Source organism: Saccopteryx leptura, chromosome 4 (assembly GCF_036850995.1).
Source record: "Saccopteryx leptura isolate mSacLep1 chromosome 4, mSacLep1_pri_phased_curated, whole genome shotgun sequence".
Taxonomy (NCBI): Eukaryota; Metazoa; Chordata; class Mammalia; order Chiroptera; family Emballonuridae; genus Saccopteryx; species Saccopteryx leptura.
The window spans coordinates 75,592,974-75,610,664 of NC_089506.1; the positions used below are offsets into that span (position 1 = coordinate 75,592,974).

Below are 17,691 nucleotides of genomic sequence, written 5' to 3' on the forward strand. Positions count from 1 at the left end.
ATAAATTTTGAGTTGTTGTATGCTCATTATCATTCGTTTTTAGGAAATTTTTTTTTATTCCTTCTTTGATCTCATTGTTAATACATTTGTTATTTAATAACATGCCATTTTGTTTCCATGTGTTTGAGAATTTTTCATTTTTTCTGTTCTGGTTGATTTCTAATTGCATGCCATTTTGATCAGAGAAAGTGCTTGATATGATTTCAATCTTCTTAAATTTATTGAGACTGCTTTTGTGCCCTAACATGTGGTCTATCCTAGAGAATGTACCATGAGCATTTGAAAAGAATGTGTAGTCTGCTGCTTTAGGGTAAAAGGTTCTAAAGATATATATTAAATCTAGTTGATCTAGTATGTCCTTTAAATCTGCTGTTTCTTTGTTAATTTTCTTTCTTGAGGATCTATCTAGTGATGTTAGTGGGGTATTGAAATCCCCTACTATTATAATATTGCTGTTGATCTCACCCTTTATATCCATCAAAATCTGCTTTATATATTTAGGTGCTCCTATATTATGTGCATAAATATTTATAATGGTTATCTGTTCCTGTTGGATTGCTCCCTTTATCATTATGTAGTGACTTTCTTTATCCCTTACTATAGCCTTTGTTTTAAAGTTCATTTTGTCGGGCATAAGTATTGCTACCCCAGCTATTTTTAATTTCCATTTGCATGAAATATTTTTTTTCCATCCTTTTACCTTCAGTCTATGTGTATCTTTTGTTTTGAGGTGTGTCTCTTGTAGACAGCATATGTATGGGTCCTGTTTTCTTATCCATGCAGCTACCCTATGTCTTTTGATCGGATCATTTAATCCATTTACATTTAAGGTTATTATTGATATATAGTTGTTTCTTGCCATTTTATTCTTTAAAGTTTTATTCCTCGTTTACTATATTCTTTTCCCTTTTTGTCCTGTTTACAACAAGCCCCTTAACATTTCTTGCAGCATTAGTTTGGTTGTAATGAACTCCTTGAGTTTTTTTTGTCTGGGAAGCTTTTTATTTCCCTTCAATTTTAAATGATAGCCTTACTGGATAAAGAAGTCTTGGTTGTAGGTTTTTGTTCTGCATTACTTTGAATATTTCTTGCCATTCCCTTCTGGCCTTAAGTGTTTCTGTTGAGAAGTTGGAAGTCATCCTTATGGGGGCTCTTTTGTAGGTGATAACATTTTTTTCTCTAGCAGCTTTTAAAATTTTCTCTTTATCTCTTAGTTTTGTTATTTTAATTATGATGTGTCTTGGTGTAGATTTCTTTGTGTTTCTCTTTAGTGGAGTTCTCTGTTCTTCTTGAACTTGTGTGACACTTTTTCCTGCATCAATTTAGGGAAGTTTTCAGCTATGATTTCATTGCACAAGGTCTCTATCTTTTGTTCTATCTCTTCTTCTTCAGGAACCCCTATGGTGCAGATGTTGTTTCTCTTTAGGTTGTCACAGAGCTCTCTTAAAGTTTCCTCAGATTTTTTCAGCCTCTTTTCTTTTTGTTGCTCTGCTTCTGTGTTTTTGTTTATCTTGTCTTCTAAATTGCTGATTCAATCCTCTGCTTCAGCCAGCCTGCTATTAATTGCTTCTAGTATAGTCTTCATTTCTGATATTGTATTTGTCATTTCTGACTGGATCTTTGTTATAATTTCAATGTCCTTTTTGATGCTTGTAATCTCTTTATTATATGCTCATTGTGTCCATCCAATGTGTCCATCTAAGATCTTTCAGCAGTCTAATAATCCTTATTTTAAACTCTGCATATGGTAGTTTGGTTAATTTCATATCACTCAGTTCATTTTGTGGAGGTTTCTCTTGTTGATTTATTTGGATTACACTTCTCTGTCTTCTCATTATGTTTGTGTGTTTGGTTGTGTTGTTTGTAGAGCTGGTTGAGTCTAGGTTTGGTGTTGTCTGCCTCCAATTTTCAGTTGTGTTATTTCTAGGTCTTCTTGGGTTGGCATCAGCTGTTGTTTATAATCCACTGTCAGATTTGGCTTTTCTAGTAGAGCCACTTTGAAGTCTTGATTTGTTTGTTTTCTTCTCAGTTTTCTTAACTCAGTGGTAGTCTTGTTTACTGATCTCAGCAGGGGGCTTATTTGAAACTGTATCCAGGAATGTGGTGGGTGTAACTTGAGACTCTGAAGGCCTGATCCGCCAGCTATTTTCTGGGGGAAGTGCTTTCTCCCTTCAGTAGGGGGAGGTGTATCTCAGATTTCCTTAGAGACCTGAGTTACTGCCCTTCTTCCACACTTCCTGTTTTCAGCTGTATCTTGTCACACTGATTAGAGCTGGAGAGATTTCTGGAGATGTGTCACCCAGAACCACTTTAGGCTTGTGCTGTGTGGAAGAATCAACCCCTCCCCCAGCTATAGCCACCTCTGCACTGGATGAATCAGCTTCTAAGGTCATCCTATGCATTCTTCTGACTGTCACCATCTGTCTCTCTCTCCCCACTTTTCTATTGGAAGACAAGCCAGCTGTCTCAGCACATCTCATTCCCAGGTCCCCAGGCAAGTGGCTGTGAGTGACATTTTCTGCTCTTCTCCTTGGAATGAGAGTCCTTCTGAACTCTCAGCCTCATCCCCTCTTTGTTCCTGGAAGCAGGAAAGACCCACCACTCCTCAGCACTCCTTACCAGGCCCAGTGTGGTTTCTTCTTTGCTTCTTGTTTTTTGAGAGCTGTTCTTGTAATTCAGAGTTGGTTTTTCACACTGATTGTTCTAAATTAATTTGTAATCCAGTTTGGTGGTGTAACTGGGAATCTGTGCATCTGCCTACTCCACTGCCATCTTGGTATCTCATGAGATTTCTTTATATATTTTGGTTTTCAGCCTTTTGTGGGTTATAGATGTTTTCCACTCTTTGACTTGTTTATTCATGATCTTAATGGTTTGTATCAATAAATAAACATAATTATAAAGTTCAATAATTTTTTTTCTTTCTGGTTGGTTTTATTTGTGAATATCTGATTAAATTTCCTGAAGAGTTCCACTTCCACTTAGCAACTAGAAAGCTTCAATATAACATTGCACCCATCCTAACAGAAAGGATAAGTTGAATAATTTTCAAAATTATACATTCTCTTGAACTCAACTGAGATATGGGGTTGCAAAGCAAACAGATAAACTTAATTTTAGAGTGACAAGCCTCTCTGAAGAAAATTGGGAAACTCAATTTTTTTCTGGTTTGACACAGCACCAGAGGAAGAGGCAGAGCAAGTAAGAAAAAACTCTCCTGAAATTTAAACAATTTTCTAAGTGTTGAGCATGAGCTCACATATCATTTTAGAATATCTGTGAGCTCAGACAGAAAGGGAGTTTGTATTCGCTCTCTGGCTTTTTTCTATGACTCTCCACTAGGAGCTTTCAGGAAAGATGTGAGAAGCTGCTACTAGGGGACAAGTGTGAAACATCAGCCACTTTCCCAGACTATTAGCTCATAGGAAGTGAATGCAATAAGCTACTGGGGAAGGGTGACAATTGGTCTTGTGCCCAAGGCCACCAATGTAAAGGAAATAGTGCCTCTGGTAGAAGAGTAGAAAGAACCTAGCAGGACCAACGGTGGTCTGCCAACAGGTGTGGGAGTGTGGGTCAAAGAGTAGATAGGGATCCTTCCCATGACATGGGTACAGGGTCTACTATAGACCCCACACTAAACACAAAATATAAAAGAAACATACAAAAGCCAATAGTATTTCTATGTACTAGCAATGAACACTTGGGTACTAATATTAAAAATATAATATACAATTATTTTAAAAGAATGGAAACTTTGCACAGTGGCAGTATTATAGCCAATGAGGTTTATCCGAGGCATGATTAATTCTTTTAAAAAATTAAATTAAAAATGGAATACTTATGTGTAAATCTAATAAATTAATATATACAGTATCTATATATGCTAAAAACTACAAAATTCTGATAAAACAAAATCAAAGAGCTTAATAAATGAATAGATGTAACATGGTCATGGCTTGGAAGACTCAACCTATTAAAGACATCTATTCTCCCAAGTTGGTACCCAGTCACATATCCTCTAATGATGGGGATATGTTCTGAAAAATGCACCATTAGGCAATTTGTAATTGTGCAAATGCTGAAGGGCTATGATGTATAAAACAGCACCATGTTAATTCAAGCACAAGAAAAAAAGACACAAATAAGAGACACAGTCAGCACAAGTTGTATGAGTCTGCTACTGATGTAATATGGCATGTTGTTTTACAGCAATTTTTTTTAATAAAAAGAGAAGCCTGACCAGGTGATGGCTCACTAGATAGAGTGTCCACCTGGGATGCTGAGGACCCAGGTTCAAAACCCCAAGGTTGCTGGCTTGAGAGTGGGCTCATCCTGCTTAGCATGGGCTCACCAGCTTGAGCAAGGGGTTGCTGGCTTGAGCATAGGATTATAGACTTGACCCCATAGTCATTGGCTTTAGCCAAAGGTCTCTGGCTTGAGCCCAAGAGTTGCTGGCTTGAAGTCCAAGGTCACTGACTTGAGAGGGGTCAGAAGCTCAGAAGGAGACCCCCAATGAAGGCACATATGAGAAAGCAATCAATGAACAACTAAAGTGCCACAATTACAAGTTGATGCTTCTCATCTCTCTCCCTTCCTGGCTGTCTGCACTATCTATCCCTGTCTCCCTCTCTCTGTCTCAACATAAATAAATAAATAAATAAATAAATAAATAAATAAATAAAATAAAAATATATACTCCAACATACTGATAGAAAGTATAATGTAAATACATAAACATAGTCATTTATTATCCTTATCAAATATTATGTAATGTACCTAATTGTATATATTTTTATACAACTGATAGTACAGTAGGTTTGTTTACACAAAGATAACCACAAACACATCAATAATGTGTTGAGCCACAACATTAAGATGGCTACAATGTCACCTAGTGATAGAAATTTTTCAGCTTCATTATAACCTTATAAAACCACGTTGTATATGTGGTCCACTGTTGATAGAAATATTGTTTATGTGGTATATAGCTGTACACATATAACACAATTGTTATCAAAATTTCATTTATAGATATAAAGAAGGGTATATTAAAATTTAAATGAGAAAATAGAATAGCTGAAACATTTTGGGGAAAAAAGATTAAAATTGGAAGAATTAATCTACACATCAGCTATATAACCAATTACTACATAAGTACCATAAATAAGAAAGTACAGACACCCAGATCAGTGGAATAGAATTGAAAATACAAAACAGAGCAATGCAAATTATGCCCAGCTGATTTTTGACAGAGATGCAAAAGCAATTACATAGAGGAAAGATAATGATAATCTTTTCAACAAATAGAGCTTTAGCAATTAGATATATTAGGTAAAAAAAAAAAAATCAACCTTAACTTAAACCTTACATGCTTAAATATAAAACTTTTAGGAAAAAGAAATAGAAAATCTAAGAGTTAGTAGACTTGACAGCAAATGAACTACCCATAAATTAAAAAAAAAATGATAAAGTAGACTTTAGCAAAATTAATATTTCTCTGAAGAAAAAAAATCTTAAGAGAATTTTAAAAAGCTACAGATTAAGAAAAAAATATTTGCAAGCCACATATTCAATGAAGGATTAATATGTTTAATATATAAAAACTCAATTGTAAAAACAATTCAATTTAAAAATGGGTAAAAGACTTGGAAAGACATTTTAGCAAAGAGGACATACCAATGACAAATAAGCACATAAAAAGATATTCAACATTATTAGCCATTAAGGAAAAGAGGATTAAGGTCACAATGAGATATCACTGTATATTATTAGAATAAAATAGAAAAAGAGTAACATCACCAAATTATTGGCCAGGATGCCGAGGAACTGGATCATTCCATGTATTGCTGATGGGAATGTAAAATGTAACTGCAATTTCAAAAAAATATATAGTAGACATGCTATAATACGACCCAGCAATTGCTCTCCTGGGAATTTATCTCAGAGAAATGAAAATCACAAAGACCTCTGCACAAATGTTTATTGCAGCTTTATTCATAATAGCACCAAACTGGAAACAATACATATGTCCTTCAATAGGTGAATGGTTAAACAAACTATGATACATCCATCCTGTGGATTACTACTCAGCGGTAAAAAGAAATGATCGATTGATTAATGCAACAATCTCAATGAATCTCCTGGGAATTATGCTGACTGTAAAAAGCCTATTTCAAAATATCGCATGCTATATGCTCCTGTTTCTATAACATTTTTGAAATAACAACATTACAAAATGGAGAAGAGTTTAGTGGTCGCCAGGGCTTAAGAAAGGATTGGAAGCAGGAAGGAAGCAAATGTGGTTATAAAAGGGAAACATGAGGGATCCTTGTAATAAAAATGTTCTGTATACTAACTGCATTGATATCAATAGCCTGGTTGTGATAAGTTGTTATCATCGGAGGTAACTGGGTTAAGAGTGCACATGATTCTTCTCTATTGTTTGTTAACAATGGCATGTGAATTATCTCAAAATAAAATGTTTAATTAAGGAGAAGTATATGGACAGAGAACCAAGACCTGACTTAACAACATTTTTAAAATAGCAATTTCTAGTTACATTTTGCACAGTATGATGAAATGATATTTTGTTGTTAAAAACATTAAAAAAGTAAAACCCCTATAATTTTAGGCATCTTTAAATGTCTAGAATATAAACAGTGGTGGTTTCTATTTTGAGCTGGCCATTTTAAGTGGTATGGTGCCAAGTACTGGGGACTGCATTTTAAGAGGAATTTAAAAGAAATTCAAAGCCAAGATACAGAATGAAGAAGACACTAGACACCATGTCATACATGAAATAATTGGAGAAATTGACAGTGTCGGCCCACAAAAGAGGAGTTGGTGGGCATGAGACTGTACTCTTTAATTGTCTGAAGAATAACCCTATGGAAGGATTAGATTTCTGTAAAACTCTAAGGAATAAAAATAAGATCAAATAAGAAGGTAAAATAAGAATGATTTCAGTTTGATTACTGGGGGTTGAGGGTTGGGGTGAGCAGATGTTGGTCAGAGCACAAACTTCCAGTTACAAGATGAATGAGTTCTGGGGATCTGATGTACAGCATGGTAATTATAGTTTAAAAACTGTATTAAATACTTGAAAATTGCTGAGAAAGTTGATCTTAAATGTTCTCACTGCAAAAAAAAAAAAAGGTAATTATGACATGATGGAGGTGTTAGCTGACTCTATGGTATAATCACTTTGTAGTATATGTGTATCAAATCACCATGTTGTACAACTTATATTTACACAATGTTATATGTCAATTATATTTCAAGAAAGTGGGGTGGGGGGTGACCCTTAGCTGGAGTGGCAGAGAGTCTTTTAAATATAAAGCTGCCCTTATCACAACATTAGCTGAGTAACAATGAATAGACAAATGTAGGTTGGAATATCCCGCTGGAGTGTGGGTGGGTCCAACTTCTCATATACATTGACTTTATTTGGGGTCAAGGTATCACCACCAGTCATTCTTCAAGATATCCATTTTTCAGTGGGCCATCAGCTTGGCATATTATCCATTGGTTCAGCTTGGGGTAGTGTCACTCAAAGTCCAGAATGCCAGGGTAACTTTGGTGCAGCTTGAGTAGGTGTTATATTGTGTGGGACAATTGAAACCATGCAAACACAATAAATTAAAAATTAAAATTAAAAAAAGATTATACAGGTTTCAAGTGTACAATTTTATGACATATCATCTGTATACTGCATTGTGTGCCTGCCACCCAAAGTCAGATCTTCTTCTGTCCCCTTTCATTTGACTCCCTTTACACTTTACCATCTCCACCCCATTCTATAATCACGACCATACTGTTGTCTGTATCTATGAGTTTTGTTTGTTTTTCTTCTTAGTTCATTTGTTGCTTTCAGTTTTATAGCTGCCTTATTTCACTTAGCGTGAAATTCTCAAGATCCAATGTTACGCTCCCCCCAGAAGTTCTTTTGGAAATGATTACAGACAAACAGATATTGGTGTGTCCAAGATGGTAGTAAAGGTATCTAACAGCAGCATGATTTGGCATCTGATAATCAGAATGTGTACAAACACTGGAACAGTCTTGGAGTTCCCCTTACATTTGGCATTAACTGTTTAGTTGCTGGATCATGGAGCATCATTGTAAAGGGGCTAGGCAGGATGGAATGGTACTTGGAGGCTCAAGAAAAAAGTTGTAAATCAACCAATATAAGGTTTTAACCATCTGCATGGCCATCCATATGCATACATGACTAACATCCCTAGTCTGAGAGGAAGGTGAGAGAGTAGGAGAGAAGGGTATATAAGAAAGGGAAATGGTGTAGATAGGATGTATTATCAGAAGCCAAGCAAAACTGTCTATAGAATATCTATGTAAGAAACATCCAAACCTGTAAAGAATTTTTATAAGAGTTTAGTATATTTGAGCCAAACTGACAACATATATCAGGGAGAAAGATCTTAAATGCTGTGGGAAGTAACAGTTTTGCAGCTTATTTTATGCATTTGAAATTAAAGAGGGAATATAAGGAAGATTACAGAGAGGTGGGAGGAAGGAAGGTAGAGATTGGATCAGGCATGGCCATCATACGGCCCGCTCTCAGCTACTCAGAAGCAGAAGTGTCTTTGATTATTGGAAACTGAGATATTTAAGAAGATAGTGATACATGGAAAAGAATTCCACGTGTGATGAATCTAGGGTTAACTTCCAATAATTGGTTGAATGGATTTTCGATACTTCTTTATTTTATAAAAAAATTCCATTATAAAGATTTATAACTTTTGTACTCGTCTGTACTCGATATGAACTGTTTGACATTTAACAGCAATGTGAAACCCACATTCTTTTAGGCGGAGTTTGCCAGTGCGCACCCAAGGTCAAACAATTTGTTATTTTTGTGATCAAGTGTGCTGAATCATGTGGCATTGTAGCATAGACAATAGCTGCAGTTGATAACTGAAAACGTGTCCAGGCTCTTTGTAAAATGAAATAATTGTTTTATTTGTGATATAACCCCTTCTAGCTCATTCTATTAATTAAATATTGTTTTGATTGATTGCTATACAGTTTAGATATTTATACGGTATGTAATTATATTTTTATTAAAATAATATTGTATATTAAAAATTTTTTTCACTCACATGTATTCATAAACAAATTACATAATAAAATTTTGTTCATTTAAACAAATTGTTTTTGTATTTTACATTTTTTAATTTTAATATTTCGTCCGGCCCATGAAAAAGTTTTCTTTATAATCTGGTTCGGGGGCAAAAACTGTTGGTCACACCCGGACTGGATTATAGAATAGTTAAAAAAATCATGTGCTCTCTTGAGGGTGGTTATGCCTTATTTCAAAAGTGTATTAACTTAGATGTACAGAAACAATAAACAAGGCTTACTTTAGGCAAAATAAACAGTTTACTAAAGAAATTTATATGCTTGAGGTTTAACCACACATCATGACCTGCCCAATTTGGAATTTGTAATCAGATTACCCTGTAATGTTACTTTCCATAGAACCTCTTTTTTTTTTTTTCATATATCTGTGTGTATATGTGTGTATTCTTTTTTTAGTTTAAAAAAATGTTTATTTTTCAAAGAAAAATGGCAACAGCCAATTGAAAACCTACTTATTCTTCAACTCCAATATTGTTTTCTTTAAATTTAGAAATGACTTACTGATTTACTACTTTAAACAATCCCCTCTTTCCCTTTTAAACATGTACCCTTTACTCATGCTGACTCCTTCCGAGATTGCTCCAGCATACATCTCTAGGTCCTCACTTTGCTCCTTTTACCAAAAAATGCAATTCCATCATGCATCTTATGGGCTCCAATCATCAAAAATAGGGAAAAAAATTCTGGAATAGCCTATTAAGTTGAATAAAAACAAAAAATCCACACAAATGCAGTTTGCTTGGGGCAGGAATCCACTATGTTCCTGGTAATATGATCCTGCCCCATGAATCCATGTGGTTCATTCTTCCTATCCTATCCACATTATGTTTTGAATCCAATGATTAAACTCCAAGGATTGGATCCAGTGAGCCCTCTTGAATCCAAACCTTTATAAGCAGCAAAACCAAAAAAAATGAGGCAAAATGTTAGATATTGGAATCAAAAAAACATTTCTGGGGAATGATTAGTTGTGTCTGCCATCAGTTTAACAGATGTACATGAAATAACTATCAAATTCCCCAAAACAAGTTTCTGACTGGTGTTTTGAATACATACATACCTAGATACATACATACACACACACATACATACATTCATACATGTGTGTGTATTTGTCTATGACTTATCCATGGTGAATCTTTATTTTATTTTTTTAAAGGGGAGTGGAGAGACAGAGACAGAGACAGGAAGGGAGAGAGATGAGCATCAACTTGTTGCTGCACTTTAGTTGTTCACTGATTACTTTCTCATACATTCCTTGACTGGTGGGGGCACTCCAGCTGAGCCAGTGACCCCTTGCTCAAGCCAGTGACCTTGAGTTTCAAGCCAAGGACCATGGGATCATGTTGATGATCCCAGGCTCAAGCTGGCAACCTTGGGGTTTTGAACCTGGGTCCTCAGTATCCCAGGTTGATGCTCAATTCCCTGCACCACTGCTTGGCCAGGCATCCATGGTGAATCTTGAATCTTGTTTGGAAGCCTGCTCCCAAAAGTTCTGCAGAGGACAATCCTCTTTACTTTTACTGTTACTCACATCTATCCACCTAACTCATGTGTACTTTAAAAATACAAACTTATTCAAGTTTAGCCTACACAAAATATAATGAGGAAGCTTCCTTGCAAATATACTAGCAGAAATAAGCATTAAACAAATTCAATTTCAAGTGAATTAAAATGTACTTAATTTCCTCTGCAATGTACAATCAAGACTGTGATGTCATAAAGGATGAATGAATAGAACCCAGTTCTGTTTTTCTCATTGTCTTGCTGATTCTGTATATGTTAATTTACATCTCTAAGTCCTAGTTTCCTCCTCTGTAAAGAGATGAAGTGAGGCTAAGACATAAATTAATAAGTATTAAAAAAAACATAAAAGGGACCTGGAACACTGAGGTCGCTGGTTCAAAACCCTGGGCTTGCCCAGTCAAGGCACATATGGGAGTTGATGCTTCCTGCTCCTCCCTCCTCTTCTCTCTCTCTCTTTCTCTCTCTCTCTCACTCTATTCTCTAAAATGAATAAAACAATAAATTGAACTGCAGGTAAAATTATAGTAAAAAATATTGTTGAATGTAAGTTATTCCTTAGATTTGTAAATTTTGAATAATTATATCATAGCCTATTTTTCATTTATTATGCTGAATATATGCCATGGCTAAAGTCTATTATTATTCATTGGTATAGCAGGTTGAAAGTAAATTAATTCAGCTAAATGGTTTATTTTACAAATGCTTGGTATTCTCATTAGAAACAATTAATGTTCAAAGGTAAGGTTTAGAAAAAAGATCAATAAGCTTGAGGATAAGTAAAAGCTAAACAGAATTTTCAGCTTAAAAAATCAGTTAGTCTGTTAACATTAGTTACTGCTTGGTACTAGGCTTAGGGACATTTTTTCTTCTTTATTCTCTTTGAACTTTTACAAGGAGTATGCATTAATTTTTATGATCAGAACAATAAAAAATTTATTGAAAATAATAGGAAAACTGATAAGTAGAGGCCAGAAGAATAAGAAAAATCTGATGATCTTTGGTGGCCTTAGGTCTTTTTTGGATGTTAATACATTGAATTTAATAAGAAATCAAAGTGATTTGAATTTTATTTCTTTAGCATGAATACTTTTATATAACTGAGGGAAAGCAAATCATGCATTTTGAAGATAAATTCTTTGAGAAGATAAGTTTTTAAAAGGAGATTTCTATAACCAATTAACTATTTAATTTGCATTAAAACACTCATAATTGAAGATTTTTTTTAATGTACAAAGAGCTAGCATTATTTCTTTCAAGGGATAAATGTCTTTGATGATCCATTCACAAAGATCTCTTAGTCCAACTTGATGAAGCCTATATACTTTGCTTACTGATGGAAACTGAGGGCACATATTAAGGGCATACTTCTGGCTCAGATCTTGCTGATTTGAGCACATGTGGCAAAAAGGGGACTCTGGCTAGATTTTTGTGAATAACTCTAGTGCAGATGCTGGTGACGCATCCTGCTTTCAAACATGCAACAAGAGAAAAGGCTGAACTTTACATGTGAATGCATACATTTTCTGAGGAGCTACATGATATAATATTATGTGTAAATGGGGAAACAGGCTCTCAAATATTTTAAATGATTTATTCTAACTCACTATTTAGATAGTATAAATTAAAAAAGCGAGCTACATTTAGATATCATATCTCATTATTTCCACTGGGCATTGAGCAAACTTGGTCTTACAAAGGTGATTAGGGTCACCAGAGATGAAAAATTTCTAGATTGTCTTGGTTTGTAAAGATTTCTTTGGAAGTACAGGCGACCAGGCAAACACCTACTTCTTCTGAGATAATGGAAATGAAAGTGCAATCCAAATGAGGTGACTGTAAGAAATAAGGCTCCAGGCAACAAGCCAGGTAAGTCTTTACAAAGAACCTAACAGTCCTAAACAATAGGAAGTAACAATTAATGACTGCATTACTTTCAGGAAAGAAAGACAATGGGTCCTAAAGAAAACAAGATTTAATTTTTTTTTAAAAGGGTCATTTTAATTTAGTTCATGGAATAGGATTGTCAAGGACCTAATTAGGATTTCTTTCCTATGGTTTATATTGACATTCAAGCAGATTTTTATACTTGCAAATTTTTATACCAGCAAATAACTCTCCTACTGTTTCTGGTTTTTTCATTTGTTGTTTACTTACATCTCATCATGTTATAATTCCAATGATCTCACATCAAAGCTGTGCCTCGGGACTTGGGATAACTATGACTTAGAATGTGCACTGAGATGAGGAATGTGATGGTGTACAGACAATGGAGAGATGTCGTCTAAGAGGTCAAGTGTGAGCTGGCTTGTGGATGCTCAGGCAGGCGCAGGGGGCTGTGGAAGTAGACACCCTGTGAATATTCAGGGAGGATTCAGCAGTTGGTCGCAGGACCCTGCCTTCGAGCTGAACTCCAATTTTGGTGTAAAAGAGATCAAAAGGGGTGGAAAGATCAATATAGGCTATCTTGGTTTGAAGGAACTAAGTTACTAAATAAGAAATAAGACTCAATACAATAAAACAAAACCCGTCATGGAATCTAGCACACCAGGTGGAAGCAAATTCAGGATGGCTCACCTTTTCTCATATGTCCTTGGTAACATATGTGGCAGAGAGAAATATTTGTATGTTTCTGATAATTAACAGTTATAATTGCTGATTTATAAAATATTTACCAGCTCTCATATACTGTACTTTATCTTCAACAATATTAGTCACTCAATCCTAAGAAAACTACATATACAGATGTACACAGGTACACATATGTAATTTCATTGAGCACTGCTATTCTTTTCTCCTTTATGATAAAAAACCTTTGCTTTGAGATTGACCTTATTGACATTTTCCCCCAATGGAAAAGCTAGAGTCATACTTTTCTATTTCTCTTTACAAAAATAAACATAAAATACATATTTTAATTTTGGTTAAATATATCTGTATTGACCAGCTGAAATAAATCATATCAAGCTTGACAATTTCCATAGAAAAATATTACAATGCATCATAAATAATCCAATAATTTCATGGCTGGAAATACATATATACTCTTTCCTAGTTTAACTCCTAAAACTGCATATATATCCATTTTAGAATCACTGCTTTTGAAACTGGAATTAATTTAACATAAATTCAAAAAAAGTTCCCTTATACTCTTTTTGAATACAATCGTATTATATATAGATAAAATTGATAGACCGTTTTTTATAGGTCTTCCTACACTTGTGATGATTTAACTGGTATATATGTAGAATAAAAACCTCAGTTTCATTTTAATATAAACTGTTGAAGAAAGCTTTTATTGTTTCTCTTCATGTTTTCTATATTATTACTAGTACTAAGAGTTAAAAATGCCTACAATTCTCATCACTATTGCCAAATTGATTTTTTCACATTTATTTATTCCACATGTAAGTAATTCATAGCCATCTCCCCAATGAACATTTTTTGCCATTTTCATCACGAGAAATAAATATAAATTCCCATTTTATGTATTAGTAAACTGGCCACCCTTTAAAATTATAATCTCAATGCCAAACTCAGCTTTTTTTATTTTGAGGTATTAATCTCTCTTAAGTTTTTGAAATATTTTCAACTAATTTGGTTACCTAACAGCATGTGGGCAGTTCACTTAGTCTGTAAATTGATGTGGAAGATTCTAAGTTCCATTTGAGTAGACACCTTGTTTTGTTCACTACAGTATCCACCCCCCAAGGAACTGTTGCTGGTATAGAGTAGACATTCAATAAATACATGTTGAGTTAAATAATAAGCCTAAATGCTAAAAAGCATTCACGTTATTTTAGAGGTTTTCTCTTTTGTGAGAGTAATGAAAGTATTACCATTAAGAATAAATAACATGGGTCCAAAGCATTTTATTCCAAAGCAAAGATTTGTTACTTCTCTATCCTAAGATACAGCTATAAAATCTGGCTTACTATTCAATAACTCAAACATAGAGTTAGATACAGTTGCATCAGTCAGATTCACTTGCAGAGAACAGAATTCACTGTTCTTAAACAGAGGGATTTGTACCGGTGTACAAATCTGTTACAGAATTGCTAGGCTAACGGAATAGACTTTAGACTGAGCCTTCAGGAAGTACACTACAAACTGGGAAGCCATGGAAATTCTTCCTTGATTAGGACACTGTAGTTTCAGAAAGTTGCCAGTGAGATTGGGAAGTAGGTGATTATGGTTGCCATATCTAAGCAAACAAAATTGGTATCTTTGATCCTGCCTCTTTCCCAGTCTAACTTGGTTCTGTATACAAGATAAACAGAACTATATCTGATTCATGGACTCTAAAGCACACTAAGAATGTTAGCTTCGAGAGATTATGGAAAATGGAATTTTAGCATTCCAGCCTCAACATTATATAAAGGCACACAATCCACTATATATGGCTTAGAATTACCTCCTCCAAAACATGATGCTCCAGTGAATTCAGTTTCCCAATTCCTTCTTAATAAATTAGAAGCTCAAGCAATATGGCATCAAGCATTAGACCAATCCAAGCTTATGGGATATGTAAAGTCTGACTAGTTTTCTTATCACCCACCAATCACACATAAGATGGTGAAACCAAGTTCCTAAAACAGAATGCCACAATATGCTTAAAAAGCCATATTTAATGCAGTGCCACTTTCAGATGAGACATTTTGCCCAATTAACAGTAACAAAGCATAGAAAACAATAATATAGCTAACACAGAAGTTTGAACAGAGCAGTAGAAATAACTGCAGTAGAGGAGAATAATTTCAGAAGATGTTGCAGAGCTTTTATACAATGGGAACTGCAGCAGCTGGCAGACTGGGGTAGCTCCAGACCATACTAGCTATATGACTTTGGTAAACCTTCTAACCTCTCTGTGCCTCAGTTACCTCATCAGTAAAGTAGGGTAAATAAAAGTTATCATTTGCTAGTTTTCAGAGAGCAAAATGGGTTAGAATTGTGCCTGGAATATATTAAGTACACAATAAATGTCACCTCTTATAATTAATAAGTTAACAAATAAATTAGTTTTTTATCTAATACCTAATTTCAGCTCTAGGGCCTAAAATCAATGTATGATAAAATAAACCCAAGCCCAACTTGCATTGTAAAAGAATTAGCAATACAGGTGTTAGTTAGAAAGTAACATATGGCCCTGGCTGGAATGCTCAGTGGTAGAGTGTCAGCCTGGCATGTGGATGTCCCGGGTTCAATTCCCAGTCAGGGCACACAGGAGAAGTGACGATCTGCTTCTCCACCCATTCCACTTCTCTTCTTTCTCTCTCTTCCCCTCCTGCAGCCATGACTCAATTGGTTTGAGTGCATTGGCCCCAGACACGGAGAATGGCATTCTACCTCAAGCATTAAAAATAGCTCGGTTGAGAGCATGGCCCCAGATGGGCAGAGCATCGCCCCAGATGGGGTAGTCAAATGGATCCTGGTTGGGGTGCATGTGAAAATCTGTCTCTCTATCTCCCCTCCTCTCACTTGGAAAAGAAGAAGGGGGGGGGGAGAAAGTATTATATATGAATAACAAAAACAGCAGAGAGAAGATTTTTTTTTTTAAAGCCCTTAAGATGACTGGAAAGTGAACTTCTCATAGACAGAAATAGCCTTAACATATAGAAACTGCCCTTATGAAACAAATGATAATCAGAAAAGCAGGGTAGAAGACACTGTTGGACTCATATGGATCTTTCCAGCCAAGCTAATTCCTAAAAACAAAACCATCACAAGTCTTACCGTCTTCCAGGACTCAGAGGAAATATGGTTATAGATAAAATAAATCAACATTTTTACTTATTTTCTGCTATTTTTATATAAACAAATAACATGCATTCAGCTGTTCTTGGTCAGCATTTTTGTGATAAAGAATGAATTGACAGGCCCTAGCTGGATTGCTCAGTGGGTAGAGTGGCATACTGGCACACAGAGGTTGCTATGTGAGGGCACATATGAGAATCAATCAATGAGTACATCTCTAAATGGAACAACTAAGTGGAACAGTGAGTTGAATCTTCTCTCTCTTTCCCCCTTCCTCTCTTTCAAATCAATGGAAAAAAAATTTTTAAGTAAGAAACTGATAAAATTTGTGTGATAAATACATCAAAACAAGTTCCTTTTGGTAAAAGCATCGACCTGGAACACTGAGGTCGCTGGTTCGAAACCCCAGGCTTCCCTGGTCAAGGCACATATGGGAGTTGGTGCCTTCTGCTCCTCCCTCCCTTCTCTCTCTGTCTCCTCTCTCTAAAATGAATAAGTAAAATCTAAAAAAAAAAAAAAGACACCAAAAAAAAAACCAACAAAAAAAACAAACAAGTTCCTTTTAAAAGTAAATTCAAAATTGGATGTCTACATGGTATGGCATTAAAGGTGTCCATAGGAATGTGATCATAGATACATCCAAAGACACAACTATGGCAACCTGAATCTGGCAAGGAAGAGGCCAGTTTATGTGGAATTTAATATTTCTGTAAAAGTGTTAGATAAATATCCATTTTAATGAGGAATTGTTCTAAACAATTTTCTGAAGAGGTTATGTGAGTCATTTCTTCCCAAACACTCTTAGGATAAATGAAATTTCATTTCATATAGTCAGGTGCTTGACTCACAGAAAAAAATTTTTTTTGATTATTTAATAGTCTAACATCTAATTTTCAAAACTTAAGGGAAACAGTATATTTAATATACATTTTTTTGAGTTTCTGTTCCAAGCCTGACACTTACCGGGTGCTGGAGGAATACAAAGTTCAAGATGAGGACCCTGCTTTTAGAGAATTTCAATCTAGTTAGTGGTATAAATTGTACATGGATAAAAAAATAAATCAAAGTTGAATAAGCAGGACAAAAATACAAGGTAACAAATAAGTAAATACACATACCAGGTTTTGCTGGTTAAATACTACTATTTAGTGACAGATTACTAAGACCTCATCTGGAAAATAAATGAATAATAAATGAATGAATGGTGGGGGGAGATAGCAGGAGTGGAACAGAATTAGTAAAGAAGAAAAGGCC

The 17,691-nt window shown here is 35.0% G+C and overlaps 1 pseudogene; it reads left to right on the forward strand.

Annotated features, from left to right (window-relative positions):
- Nucleotides 1-3,750: 3,750 nt before the first annotated feature.
- Nucleotides 3,751-3,832, forward strand: LOC136404588 (U4 spliceosomal RNA; annotated as a pseudogene).
- The last annotated feature ends 13,859 nt before the right edge of the window (nt 3,833-17,691 follow it).